The sequence below is a fragment of the Amphiura filiformis genome, chromosome 8 (genome assembly GCF_039555335.1).
Source record: "Amphiura filiformis chromosome 8, Afil_fr2py, whole genome shotgun sequence".
Taxonomy (NCBI): Eukaryota; Metazoa; Echinodermata; class Ophiuroidea; order Amphilepidida; family Amphiuridae; genus Amphiura; species Amphiura filiformis.
The window spans coordinates 36,531,302-36,544,112 of record NC_092635.1 but is presented as its reverse complement, the minus strand read 5'-3'; the positions used below and the strand labels follow the sequence as shown (position 1 = coordinate 36,544,112).

Genomic DNA, 12,811 nt, shown 5'->3' with positions numbered 1-12,811 from the left:
TCATTAGAACAATGAGTTATGAACATCGTGTATGCGTTCGACTAATAATTCCATCGTAATAATAAAATGCTGATTCAGGCGTTTTATTCAAAATCTCGGATTTTGACAAAACTACAGCACCTAGACTAGAGTCTTGATTTTTTCAGGGTATATTGGTTTAATAAAGTACAATATAATGGTGTAAATAAATTAATTTTAAAAAATCAGTGAGGGCGTCCTCCTCAGCAAATGTTATAATATGGCTTTAAGCCGTCTGTCCCTTGTGCAGAGAGCAAAACCTGTACATGTCTCTCGCTGCCTGTTTTGAAAAGAGTAGGGTGTGAACCCCTGACTGTTCCCAACCCGTCAAATGGACCCCAATGGAAACAAGCTTCAATAGGGGCTTTCTTGGGTTATACAGTGTACAAAATATTTCAAGCTTCAACCAGAAATTGAGTCACCGATACACCAAGCAGAATGATCTGGGGGTGGCCTTTGGTGGTACAGATAGATGGCGCTCTGAGTGTGAAGACGTGAAGACGTGAATCATTTGGGTCTCCGAGAAATCGGCTAAAATCTACAATTTCATACTCCTACGCAGCAAATATTCTGCTTGAACCTGAAATTTATTGTTTCAAGAACCCGTCTAAAGGTATATCTACAATTTATATTAACTTATATGATGACATCCGTGACTTTGAACCTAATATTATTGTTGTGACACGGACCTACACTGACTGATACCAAAAATTCACAGTCAGTCAGCTAGTGCTACCACAAAGGAGATCGATACATCGATTAGGACATTGATCTACATCTACCGATAGACAATACACATAGTGAAAACATGTCGGATGACACACGATCGGATGATAAAGTGACACAACAAGTTAGAAACAGTAGTATTGCCGGCGACTCTGACGTGAGTAACTCTGATCTGAAACAATTTATGCTAGATATGAGGAAAGAAATGCGGGAAGAAATGTTGGATATGAAGAATGACATACTCTCAAAATTGTCTGAAAACCAACAAGATATTAAACAAATCAAGGATGATTTGACAACGGTACGGTCTACTCTTAACGATGTAGAACAGGCAACTGGTTCCCACGCACAGAGGCTTGACGATATTGAGCAGAAGAAAGTTCCAGAATTAAAAGCTGAAATGGACAAAAAGGTTCAATTACTAGAGGAGAAACTGTTGCTCCTTGAGATACATGACAGGAAAAGAAATTTACTGGTCTATGGCGTAGAAGAAGAACAAAATGAAGACACAAAAATGGTAATGCTGGATGTGTGGCATCACAACTATTCATGTTCAGAGGAACAGTTAGAAAGAGGTGTAGTTATGACTTCTTGCCACCGTCTTCCCCAATCACGTCATGCTAGATGCGATAGTGATGGGAAACTACCACCACGACCAGTGATAGTGCGCTTTGGATTTGATTCCGATAGAGCATTCTTTGGTAACCTGAACAATATGAAACGGGGTTGCAAACTTCGTGTACTTGACGATTTGCCACCAGAAATGAAAAGAGAACGTGGCAGACTTGCTTCCATTGCTTATAACATAAGGAAGGAGCAGCATCAATCTACAAAGATTGTTGTGGCTGGAACAAAGGTGTCATTGCAGTACAAACCTCGAAATAGACCAGATTTGGACTGGAAAACTTACAAGGATTCAAATTAACTGATCTGAACTCATATTATGTACAAGGGACTACCCCGGAGAACTACAACAGACTAGTGTCAGAAAAAGTTTATGCATCAAAGAAATTACCTTATAAATAAATACCTTGTAAAAATGTGTTCAAAAAACTATTTATTTTAGAGAGATATAGCAAAAAAACACCAAAAACAAAATATATTACAAAATACAAGTGAGGTGTCTATAATTATGCAATATGGAGACGTTCTTATTTTGGCAATAATCATGAAATAACCATGTCAAATTTAAAAAAAAAAGAAGAAAAAAAAAAAAAAAAAAAAGAAACCAACCAGGTAAAGTAAATGAAGGAAATACTGTATATAAGTCAAAAGTCTTAAAAGCTCTTTGAAAATTTGAAAATGATACTTATAAAGTATACAACAAATTTATTTATGTTCGATTTCAATATTTTGCTGATTTATTTTCTGTCTGTTTTTTTTTGACCCAGATGGTTTCTACCTTATTTGATTTGTTTGCAATTAACAAAGAACTTTAATTGCAATTATTTTTTATCTTTTAACATTTTTGTATTAGAAATTGGTAAGAGTTATATATTGTTGGTGTTTTCTTTCTGTTATGTCTGTTAATATTAAGGATGTATGTGTTAAGTGCTCAAAAATTGTAAAACAATGTCACAAGGATATATCATGTAAAATTTGTAACGGTTACGTTCATAAAAAATGTACCTTATTAAAGCCTAAACAATTAAAATGTCTAAATCCAAAGGATTGGATCTGCTCGAAATGCATTGAACCCATTGATAATAGCGATAATTCTGATATCGAAGCAGAAGCTGACAACTTAAACCAAGCATACCACGTTAATTTAACAGATACAGACCTAGAAAAATATAATGACATGGTATTTAACCCATTAACATTTGATTGTAATTCGAGCAAGATCTATAGTGATGTAGTAAATACTGTAAACGACGATATACACGATTGTTCATATCTTACCCCTACACAGTTCTGTTCAGATCCGAAAGCAAGTAGTGGAAACTTTAACATGTTACATGTTAATATTCGAAGCTTATCCAAAAATTTCGCTAAATTTAAACAATGTATTAATACGCTAGATCAAGATTTCGATGTTATTGGTATTTCCGAAACACATTTGAAAGACACACCTCGAATATGTATAATCTTCCTGGCTACAATTTAGAATATATGAACAGGATTGGACGAGGTAAAGGAGGCGTGTGCCTTTATATCTCTGATAAAGTTAAGTATAAACTTAGGCCAGATCTTTGTCATGCCCACTCTAATTATGAGTCGTGTTTTATAGAAATTGAATGTAATTCTTCTAAAAATGCTGTAGTCGGTGTGTTATACAGGGCTCACAATTCAATAAATGACTTTATGACGGATTTTGACCCTCTTTTAAAAAAATTAACATCAGACAGAAAACAGATATATATAATGGGTGATTTCAACATTGATTTACTAAAGGTAGATAGTCACAGACCCACTCATGATTATCTTGAACTTCTTTACTCATGTTCATTGACGCCTACAATTTATAAACCAACTAGAATTACGCCAACATCAGCTACAATTATTGACAATATTCTGACAACCAATGAAAATATAATCAAATCGACAATTTTGATTACAGACATAAGTGACCATTTTCCAACTACTTTGTCAACCAATCTTGAAATACATAAACGAAATGAAAAAACGAATAAGGCAACTTACAAAAGAATTCATAGTGATGTTAATGTATCTAAGTTTAAAAAACGACTGTCAGAGGTTAAATGGGACGAAACTCTTGACAATAATAATGCAAATGATGATTATAATACATTTATTGATACTTTTAATACTTTATATGATGATTGTATCCCATTAAAAAAAATGCACGGGTAATAGAAGAAAAGAACCAATAGCACCATGGATCACCAAAGGTTTACTTAAGAGTATTAATAAAAAGAATTTATTGTATAAACAATATATTAAATCACCTAATGCTAGAAATTGTCAATTATTTAAGACATATAAAAATAAGTTACAAATGCTTCTTCGAAAATCGAAACGAAAATATTTTTTTTTTTTTTTTTTGCATGCTAAATGCAATATGAAACAAACATGGAAAACAATCAATGATGTTATTGGAGAAAAAAAAAACAATCGACTCAAAGTAAATTTAAAGATGAAGGTGGCAATACTATCAACAATCCTCAAGATATCTCAAATAAATTTAATGATTTTTTTGTAAATATAGGTCCTAATCTTGCTTCAACCATTCAACACAAAGGGAAACATTATTTTGATTATCTAAACGATACCATATCTGGGAGTATGTACCTGAAACCAATTGTTGAACTTGATATAATCAAAATTATAGATAAGTTAAAGTTAAATAAGAGTGGTGGTCACGACAATATTGGCAATCTAATCATAAAAAAAGTAAGTCGAGAAATTGCCAAACCTCTTAATATGATATTTAATTTATCTATTTCTACCGGAATTGTTCCAGATAAAATGAAAGTAGCTAAGGTCATACCACTTTTCAAAAAACAAGATGTTGAAGTTTTCTCAAATTATCGTCCCGCTTCTCTCCTACCATGTTTTTCCAAAATTCTTGAAAGATTAGTTTTTAACAGATGTATGGATTATATTGATACTCAAGGAATCCTTAACACTAAACAATTTGGTTTTAGACCAAAGCACTCAACCTCTATGGCTATTGAACAAATGGTAGATAAAATAAATTTCGCGGTTGAGAGAAACGAGACGACTGTTGGAATATTTTTGGACTTGTCTAAGGCATTTGATACAATTGATCACAATATTCTCCTTCACAAACTAGAACACTATGGCCTTCGTGGCATTGTCTTAGACTGGTTCAGAAGTTATTTAAGTAACAGGAAACAATATGTATCTTATAATTGCCATTCATCAGAATTGAAAAATGTAATTTGCGGAGTTCCGCAAGGATCTATTCTCGGCCCTCTTTTATTTATACTATATATAAATGATATAACTAATACGTCTAATATACTTGATTTCATCCTCTTTGCAGATGATACAACAATTTTATATTCACATGAAAACATAGAAAAGCAAGTCAATCTTATAAACAAAGAACTAGAGGAAGTGAGCAATTGGTTCAGAGCAAATAAATTGTCTGTTAATGCCAGTAAAACAAATTACATGATACTAGGAACGCCAAAAATGACACAAATTAATGATCTGAGAATCATACTTAACTACACTACCTTAGAAAGAGTACAACAAACCAAGTTTCTTGGTGTGTTAATAGATGAATGTCTCACTTGGAAAAGCCACATAGATTGTATTTCAAAAACAGTGTCAAGAAATGTTGGTGTCATGACCAAACTAAAACATTATGTACCAGAACGTATTTTACATACCCTTTATTGTACTTTGATAATGCCCTATCTTAATTATGGAATACTTGTATGGGGGATACCTGTAAAACTTACTTAAGTAAATTAATGAAACTCCAAAAGTGGGCTATAAGAACGATAGCAAACAGTCACTACAGAGAACATACAGGACCGTTGTTTGCAAACTATAACATCTTAACTATCGAAGATATGTACACACTAGATTTGGGTACATTCATGTACAAGTATTCTATTAATGAATTCCCTCTTATATTTAATAATTATTTTTCCAAACGCTCTGATGTAAATAACTACAAGACAAGACATGTAAACGACTTAAATTTGACTAAAAACAAAAAGTTTTTTCTGATCACGCATAATTGCACTAAAGGCCCCATCCTTTGGAATTCACTAGGTATTTTTGTGAAAAACTCCAGATCTATTAAACATTTCGTTATCAATTAAAAGAAATGTTAATCTCAAAATATACTTAATATATTATCTTTAAGCACCGTCCTTGTCTTGTCTTTTGGTTAGTGATTCCTTTTTATGTGATGTTTGATTGATTTTTTTGTATAAATGTTATTTGTAACTTTATAATTTCTAGGGGGAGGCGATATATCTGGCCTTATTGGCCTTCCAGCCTCTTCCTCCATAATGTGTTGTTTTCTGTAAATTTTTAATTTGATTGTTTTTGTGAATGTCAGTTTTTTATGGAAATAAAATGAATGAATGAATGAATGAATGAATGAAGCCCTCCCACTTTGTTAAAAAAATCATGTAAAATTAGCCATTTTTGGGTGATCCACATAACTCTGAAATCCCCACTGAGCCCCCTGCAGGAACAGATCCTGGACATGTTGGTTACTTTAGATACCTCTGTCATTAGACTGAGTACATGTACATACATTGTATAATTTTGTATTTGATTGGTTTCTATGCAAAGTATTGATCATATCTATGCTCTACTGCTATTCAATACTAAGCACCAGCCACGCCCAAGATATTAAGAGACATCCAATGTCATTTGATTGAAAGATGTCTGATGTGCGTCTCGACCTCACCCTATCATGTGGGATCATGCGGCAGTATAGCCAGTTTATTGTCTATTCACACAGACATGTGGCACAGTTCTCAACAACCTTTCGGTGTGTGGTTAGCCCCTACTATATTCTCGGAGTGTATGCATCAAAGAAGGCAGTTGAAAGTGTACCCACCATCTCCTGGGAGTTGTTGCACAAAAGATGAGATCAGCAATTGGACCCCACCCTGCCTTATATGCTGATTCATTCTGATCTGCTTTTATTATTTTGTTTGTATACTTGTTGTCTTAATAAATTTGGTTAATTGCTTAAAGATAATATCCTCTATTATATATCCTAACTATAGTCAGCTGCATTCAGCTCAAAGCTGACTGTACTAAATATAAACTACTTACGTTAGATTATCAAATTAGAGATATTTCACGTAAGTTGGATTTTTTAATTAAATTGTCAAATTTTAATACTTCCACAAAATTGTAACTTTGAAATTAATTGTTCAGTATGAATCGGCTAATTTATTCTGTTTTTATTTATTCATTATTATTTCTTTGTATTTATTTAGGCTATATTATATATTTTATTGCACATTTGGCACATGTTATTTATATGGTATTGTGGGTACTGTATTTCTACAGATATTATACATTAGAGGACATTTTTGTACGAATGAATGCACATATAGAATGCATATCAGTAAGAGTGTTTCAGAACTTTAGCTTGGATTTAGACTCAAGTCCACCTTATCTGTGGACATCAAAGTCCAAGACGCTGCAGCCCTCGAATAGGAATTTAAAGATTGCTGTTAATCCAAAGCAACTTCAAAATGGTACCTCACACCACCTCAATGCCTTCGCAAAATATTTCCCTAAGTTCAGGTGCCATTTAGCATGCTGTGAAAGTAGTTTGATTGACAGATTTCACCTCTGACCTCGATCAGCTGTTTTTGCGACAGTCATAACACTGACAGAAGTATCCAGTTGCTAAAAATCAATTATTTGCCTCATTTTAGCGATGCGTGCTTGGACTAGTTTGCAATAGTAATATTAGTATTCAATTCACTGAATATTTAGAGAAGCAAATGACATGATGGATAAGGACAGTTTAAGGCCACGGACATCGAATATACCACGAAAACTAGCTCGCTCACGTAGCGTTTTCGTTGTCCCACTGGCCTACTACACGTAGTAGATTGCCTGGCGATCGGAGTGTTATCGCCAGAGCACCTCGGACTACACGAAAACATGACGAGATTTGTCCCATTCACAACTGCATCACACAGATCTGTTGTTCATGCACTGTCATGACTGTACATTCATGATCATTGCAATACAGTGTATGTCGTGTATGTGTATGTATACCGCTCTCCTGGCTGAGTATGTTGGGTGTGTTGTTTGTACCTCGACTCTGCAAGGTGAGTTTCTTTTTATAACTCATTAATTTTTTTCATGCACAAGTAAAACTAAACGACACAACATTAATTTTAACTGGCAGTGAGGATTCGCTATAGTATAGACTTAATCCAACGAGCCAAGTCATGGTCAGGATTTGGTCGGCCATTAGGCAAAGTAAAATAAAAAACATGTTTCACGTCCGGTTTTTCGAAAAAAAGGAGGAAGAGGGGTCTTTTTATTTTCTATTTTTATCACAAAATTGGTGTAAATAGCCATACTTAGAGCTCAGTGTTTTAGCGTATACAATAATGCCTGGAAAAGGAGGAGAGTTACACCCCCCTCAAATGATCACAAAACCTTCCTAACGTGTTTCTTGTATCTTAACAAGGCTATAGAAAGCATCCTAACTTCCTAGACATATATTTTGAAAAGTTATAACCGAATTTCAAAAAATAAAAATATATTTGAAGAAACCTCAAAAAAGGAAGCGGAGGGACGTGAAACATGTTTATTTTTTTATTTGGCCTTATTAGGGTCCCTGCATGCACCAAACAGGTGTTGTGAGTGCCCAATTGGGTGGATTAAACCCGCTTAAAATTTGATGTGAGATTCTTTTGTGTTGTAAACTGTCATCATTCTTTTGTCTGCGTGTAACACGGGTGGTAGAATGCAGTTTAAAATATCCTTCAAGGGCGATCATTTCACATTTTAGGTGAGATAGTTTGGTCCCCGTTTGATTCGTCGATAGGAAAATATGATTTTGACTTCATCTTCAGTCTCAATCGCAACCCACAGCAAGTGAGCAAACATAAAGTCTTGATTTTTGCAGAGTATGTAGGCCTACTATATGTTTACAAAGCAATCGTGTAAAAACAGAATTTTGAAAAATATTCAGGGCTTTCCCTTAGCAAATGTTACAATGGCTTTAATTACAATGTCATACTGTATTGTCTTTCCAGAAACTGGCACACTAAAGGTCCATTCAGCAAGGCATATCTTCCAAAAATCTGAACTATAAACACACGCTGAAGCAAAGCACCTGCAACCGAACAGCACAGCTTTCCTTATTGAGGAGGATGTAAGTAATTTCATTTACAAAGTTGTAGCCAAGGGGTGCAGCACACCACACAAAATGCCAATACCTTATTCCTATGTGTTCCTATATTTAATTCTCAGGCACGACAGGTATATATGAAATGAAAGTGTCCCTCTGACAAAAAATAAAAGAGAAAATCAGAAGGGCAAAAGAAAAGAAAAGGGACAAGGAACCCTTTTCACCGAAATTAACCTGATCATGACCGAAAATAGTGTAAAAACTAAATTTTTGCGTACTACGTCCCAATAAAGCCTTTTTAGAAGCTCAAAGACATACAACCTCTCTATGTATAATTGTATGATGCAACTTTTTTTGCAATGCAGAGTTTTTGTGTACCACCTAAGTTTTATTTTGCCCTCCTTACTAAAAAAAAAAGATGGCTATGCCCATGAAACTATGCACGACTAGTAGACTTAGTAAATTACAGATTAGTGCTTTAAATCTGTCTCCGCTCTCACAGTTCATAAAAAAATTAAAATTGCAAAATGATTGCAAGTGACTACTTTTGACTTTATGACCTTTGACCTCACACCTATTGAAATAGCATATCATGACTCTGCTACAATAATTTATCATTTTGGAAGGAAAATCTAAAAATTTAAAAAGATAGTACATTAAGGCTTTAAGGGAGTACTACACCCCTGGCCAATTTTGTGCTTATTTTTTGCATTTTTCGCAAAAATTATAGCACATTGGGGACAAGTAAGATATGTATAGGGCAAGGACTCCCAACTACTGTACTGAAAATTCAGCAACTCAAAGCAAGTAGTTATTGATTTTTTGATCAAATATTGGTTTTCCCTAGACTCGCTGAGTCTCATGGACGCCGCTCCTATGTCCATCAGACTCGTATTTCCCATTTTGGATGTCAATGGGAAATACACACTTAACGATTTGCGCCGGTTAGAAACTTGAAAAAAAATCTTTAAAATTTCATCATTCAACCGTATTGTGCTTGCTAATTTAAGACTCGGTTGAAACAAAATTAAGGATCGAAAGCATTTTAGTGTCCAAAAGGCAAAATTATCGTCAAAGTTCTGTCGAAATCGGCACCCTTGCGAAGGGTTCAGAATTGAATCGAACGAAAATATCCGATCTTTGCGATCAAAAACACAAAATTACAACTTTAAACATACTATTGGCAAAAGACATTATTACCAAACAATACAGAATAGAAAATTTGACATCATTTTCTCAAAATATTGATAAAATTTGCTCACCAGACATCGAAAAAGTACGCAATCCAATTCCCGCTCAAACGCGTGGGAAACTGAAAGTGCGATAATCGTGACTAGTTTTCCTCATTTTTGACTGTAACTCCACAACTGTTGTCTGTGCTGATATAAAATTTCCAGTGCAGTAGTTGTAGTCCTTGCCCCTATAATATACATATCTTACTTGTCCCCAATGCCCTATAATTTTTGAGAAAAATGCACAAATAGGCACAAAATTGGGCAGGGGTGTAGTACCCCTTAAGGCACACAAACAGCCTAGATACCATAATCCTGATAATAATGTGTAATAATTAATCATTGGCTATTATTTTATTTTATTCCAATTTCCAGGTGCAGCAGTACTACTGAGGATACTGGTTTCGTGAAAGACAAAGAGGATGATGGTTTGGAAGTCAACAGCTGGCATCTGTTATCTGTCGCATCACTCGCTAGCCGTACTATAGGGCTTTTTAAACACACTATATCCGAGAACTGCTAAAACCCACTAACCGCTCCACCCAAAAGGGGAATTAGCAGTCTGGGTTTAGCAGTTCTCTGGATATAGCCAGGTTTTACGATATAGCATGGTTTTGGACCACCACAGTCAAAAGGCCGTAGTAGGGCTATCACTGCATGCATTGAAAACTTTCCCAACATTATGTCAACAATTAAATTTTTTGAAGAAAATCTTTTCTGGAGGGTGAACATTTGATGAGAACTTAAATACTTGCATAGTAATTTATGTGGTGCATAAACTAACTAGTAAATGTTTGCTCCAATTATTAAAATAATAAGGACCTCAACAAATGACTCTGACATCATGTGATGTAATCGTAATGCATAGTTCCTTACAGGCTGTAAAAGTTGCATGGAATTATTGGAAATGTTCTAGGCACTTTTCTTTGGTTTGCCTCAAATTCAGCAGTGACGTCAATGTCTTTTCATGGCTGCGCCACACGAACCACCCTTTTTTGCTACACAATTAACTATACGCACACGATTCAATACGGCGCCCACTAAAATATGCACCTACGTCACTACTGAACTTGAGGGGAACCAATGTATAGCCAAGGTTCCCTAGTCCAAAAATACGGATCGCTAGTCCGAAAAAAATAGGAAATGGTTCACAAGTCCAAAAATAAATAAGGTTTACAAGACCTTAGCAATGGAAAATCTGCAGCCATTAGGACTAGCGACCATTTTTTTCTTGGACTAGTGACATTTATGACTAGCGCACCTTAGGATTAGCGGATGCAGGATAGAGTAATTGTAGACCAAATTGTTTAGTAGCTGCTACTGGTTTACCTTCATCCCCGTAAATATGATGAGTATCCAGTCCACTAATCAAGGGTTTAGGACCAGAAGGCCTAACTGCAATAGCTGCCCCATAGACATTTTGATAATTTATCTAAAATATGACACTTGGCAGCTATTGCAGATAAGGCCTCGTTAATGTCTGTTATTTATTAAATAAATAAAAGAAGACCCTACATGTAAACCCTTAACATAAAACTAAAATAAAAGAAGGTCCTACATGTAAACCCTTGACTTATAAATGCTTTTAAAGGAGTGTAAGTGTTCATAGTTTATTATTGGCAGACACTGTTTCTTTCATGAAAGCTGTGACTGTGCATCAATGCATTCACACCCAAAGCCTTCAGGAAAGACTAGCCGATGTCAGTCAATGCTACAATGTAGTCTTTTGTGAAGGCACCATATTAACACACAAGCTGGACTCGAATTTCAGTCAGGGCCATTGCCTGCAGTTTTTCAGTTTTGGCCTTTATGCCCCTGATCTTTGTTAACTTCAAGGTGTTCTTCATTCCTCTTGACAAGTGGTGCCAAATGGCCTTGACAAAGGGTCCCCCCAAATGAAGGTCTGAACAAAAGCCTTCTCAAAAGACTAGTGGCTGCCAATAGACTGTAAATAAATGGTCTTTTTGCACTCATTATCTCATACTTCATTACTAAATGTATTTTTACACCTATTTCTCTGGTACATAATTATTAGAAAGACAAGAGTTCATGAAATAAACAAAAATGCATGGTGAATATGTAGCTTTGATCATTGTTTTAATTTATTTTGAGATCTGTAAGGAAGTGAAAAAATAAAAGCACTATTTTTTTTCATTAAAAAGTATGAAGAAGGAAGTCCAACAAACCAAAACAGTTGAACACACCTACTTAATAGATAATAAATGATGGGGATTTTTTTACTACATGTATCCTCTATTGTGTGATGGAAGATATCCAATAAAAAGTCTGCACAAAAAGTAACACAGCTGAAATATGCCTATAAGTTCAGAAGTAGTAATCGTTTCCACAATATTTCTACATAGAAAGAAGGATGATTTATTTACGCTCATTTTGATACCCCATTTGTGAAAAGTTGTTCAATACTGATAACACAGTACATAGTGCTTTTAAAGAAAAACCACAAATTAAAAAGTTGCCATTTACAGCAATCAATGGTTTCAATCAATGACTTCATATCAATACAAATAACCGCAACTTTCAATTCGGGTATTTTTCTTTAAAAACACTGCTGTGTTGTTATTATTGAACGAGATTGGACTAATGGGGTATCAAAATGCGCGTAAATAAATCATCCTTCTTTCTATGTTGAAATATTGTGAACACAATCATTAGTTCAAACGCTACAGGCATGTTTATAACAGCTACAACGTTACTTTTTTGTGCAGTCTTTATTTTTATAATACAATTCAGCATATTCCCTCTAAGTGATTGTGATCTGGGACAAATCCAAAATTGGATCTAATCTATTAGAAATATTCAATCTAGAATTCAATCTTATTTGATTTTTAATCTAAAAAACATTTGGATGGATTTAAAAAAATCTAATTTGAATACATCTAATTTGATTTTAATCTAAGGGGTTAAAAATCAATCTAAGCAATTTTAATCCCATATATTAAAATTGAATTAGATTGAATTCTAATCTATTGGATTGAATATTTCTAATAGATCTTAATAAATTTTCACACATTCTGTTACACCTAATTTA

General features: G+C 34.5%; 1 protein-coding gene and 1 long non-coding RNA gene across 3 annotated transcripts in view; both read left to right on the top strand.

Annotated features, from left to right (window-relative positions):
* The window catches only part of LOC140158986 (PDZ domain-containing protein 2-like), a 147,690-nt gene that overhangs the window by 59,831 nt on the left and 75,048 nt on the right, over positions 1-12,811 (top strand). The gene's annotated exons all lie outside the window — the stretch shown is intronic.
* On the top strand, positions 7,106-11,838 carry LOC140158985 (uncharacterized). Its single transcript, XR_011859840.1, has 3 exons — positions 7,106-7,496; positions 8,436-8,554; positions 10,138-11,838. It is a non-coding gene; the product is annotated as an uncharacterized lncRNA (long non-coding RNA).